We start from the raw sequence: 2,677 nt of genomic DNA, 5'->3' as shown, positions 1-2,677 counted from the left end.
ATTTTGCATGGTCCTAAAAAAAATAAAAATATTATGTTGTACAAGTATCATCAAGTGTCCACGTTATGTTTAATGTTATTTTGTCAAATATGGGCTAACCGTCTCTGTATTTTCCATATCTTTAGAGTTTGTTCCATGTTGGTTAAAACTGATATAATATAAAATTCAAATAATTTTGCACACAATGATATTCTAACTTTGTGAATTGTCATCTGTTGATACAATATACACAACGGCCACTAGATGTTCTTGTTGAATAATTTTATATATTTTTCCATAAGACAATAAAAATCACATTAAAATTAACTTAAACATAAATTAAGCAAATTTAATTAATGACATAAAAAAAAAACTATAGTATTTTTCCTAAAATTATTTAATAATTTGGGACGTTCTCACAGCTTTAATTATTAATAATCTGAATTAATTATTTTTGTATTATTTTAATTAGTTTTTATTTTTATATTTACTGGTTTCATTTTAATTTTAGTTAAAGTTTTAGTAATTTTGTGTTTTTTAAATTTTAGCATTTTTTAAATATGTCTATATAGCTTTTATACATTTATATTTCAGTTTTAGTTATTTTAGTACTTTTAGTTGAACTAAAAAAAAGAAATGTTTAATTGGAAACTGGCTAAAAATAAGTTACATTTTTTGTATATTTTATTTTATTTCAGTTAACGTTTATTGTTTTTCAAGCAACTAAATGTTTTTTATGCTTTTACTTTTATTTATAATAACCCTGTGAATGAGAGCCCTGTCAGGCCTACATTTGCATGTAAACAGGCTTCAAGTGATTATTTTACTACGTGCTATGGCTACTACAATGTGACAGTAATGCCATGTGTTTTATGTGTTGTAAATATTGATTTGTTAGACTGGACTGTGCTACACAGAGCTGGGTAGATTACTTACAAATTGTAGTCCGTTACTGATTCCAAATTACATGACAAAAATTGTAGTTAGTAACGTAATCCATTACATTACACATTTTAGGTAATGTAATCAGATTACTTTTTTTTTTAAAAATCACTTTTAGATTACTTTTGACCTAACTCTTTTATCACATTGATTTAAATACACCACCATACAAATCTTACACCATACAGATCTTGCACCATACAAAGAGATATAAAAATACAAAGAGTAAGAAAATATATTCCATTCATTGTAATTAACAACATGAAGTGCATTAAACATTAATATAATTACATAATTTAATTTTTGGAATCTGATTACGTAGTCCAGATTACATGTAATCGGTTACTACCCAGCACTGCTGCTACATAATTCAGGAATTACCAGGAATCTTACAATGAAACAAAGGCTAAATTTCTTTCTCTAAATTTAGCCTTTTATCTATGATCCAAACATGATAAACGTGATAAATCACTAATTTCCTTAGATGCATAAAAAACATAAAACATCAGGAAACCACATTCCATTTTTCAACGAGCAGCGCACTGCATTCCCATTGGTCGAGAAAGACAACATCCGTTGCTTCCATCAGCCATTCATCTGAACAGAGGGAGGAGCCAATGAATAAAACAACGGCCTTTCTATCTGTCAACCAATCAGCGGGAGGGATGAATGAGCGTCCGCCAATCAGCGGCGGCGGGTGGATAGGCGGTGGTGCTGATGCTTCTCTGAGGCGCTGGAGGGTGGGGTGCGAACCGAGAAGCGCAGCTGGTTTGGTCGGATTTACTGTTGAGTTCACGGGTGAGTCGAGCTTATATCAGGCGCTGTCTATAAACTATTCATGTAATTTCCTAATAGAGAGGCTTGGTTTTGCTCTGGCAGGATCGAGCCTATGGGAAAGCACTGATTTATGTTTAATTTTGTCATTAAGTTTAAAGATCATGCAGGCAGAGTAGCTTGTTAGCGTAGCGGCAGCTGTTCATTACATTGAAGTGCACTGATAGTCTCATGGTCCTAACCCTAACTGTCACTTTTTATGTTTTATGATGGCGTGGTTAATAAATGCATAATATTACTGACACAAATTTGTGTTGTTTTATTATTATTATTTTTCTTTTGTAATTAACACGAAGTTGTTAATTTTCTAAGCACACTTCCTGTTCTTAGAGAAATGCAATTGGTGCAATTTTACATTGATGTTAGATATTTAGTCCACGTGTTGAACATATTTGCACGAATAAGTGACAGGTTGACTGCAAAACCGTCTTGAGAGGGGAAACAAGCCAACAAAAGACAATTGGAACAGCCTGGTGCAATTAAAATGCAGTAATCTGCGACAAAAACAGCTTGGTGGCTGCATATTTAACATTTTAGTGCTGGTTCAGAAACTTGACTTACAGTCTGGTCCAAAGGTGTGAGATCACTAGTGACAATGCTTTTATTTTGCATTAATTTCTATTCAAGGCCAATAAATAAATGGCAAATTACATTATCAGCATCTGAAAGACTTCATTTCAAAGTGCATGAATTTCAGACATGTTTTAGGATTTGATTTGTGCTTCTTTTGCTTTAATGACAGCAGCACTTGAGCTGCATTAAAGGGGTCATATGATGTTGCTAAAAGAACATTATTTTGTGTATTTGGTGTAATGAAATGTGTTTATGCGGTTTAAGGTTCAAAAAACAGATTATTTTCCACATACTGTACATTATTGTTTCTCCTCTATGCCCCGCCTTTCTGAAACGTGTCGATTTTTAC

At 32.3% G+C, this 2,677-nt stretch overlaps 1 protein-coding gene across 1 annotated transcript in view; it reads left to right on the top strand.

Moving 5' to 3' along the window:
- Positions 1 to 1,671: 1,671 nt before the first annotated feature.
- Positions 1,672 to 2,677, top strand: part of LOC107717366 (microtubule-associated protein RP/EB family member 2-like) — a 19,383-nt gene continuing 18,377 nt past the window's right edge. The window contains exon 1 of the mRNA XM_016524095.1: positions 1,672 to 1,719. The gene's annotated coding sequence lies outside the window, so the exon portion shown is untranslated. The remainder of the gene's footprint in view (positions 1,720 to 2,677) is intronic.

Source organism: Sinocyclocheilus rhinocerous, unplaced genomic scaffold, assembly GCF_001515625.1.
Source record: "Sinocyclocheilus rhinocerous isolate Xijiao unplaced genomic scaffold, SAMN03320098_v1.1 scaffold1694, whole genome shotgun sequence".
In the NCBI taxonomy this organism is placed as follows: domain Eukaryota; kingdom Metazoa; phylum Chordata; class Actinopteri; order Cypriniformes; family Cyprinidae; genus Sinocyclocheilus; species Sinocyclocheilus rhinocerous.
This window is presented reverse-complemented; position numbering and strand designations above follow the sequence as displayed.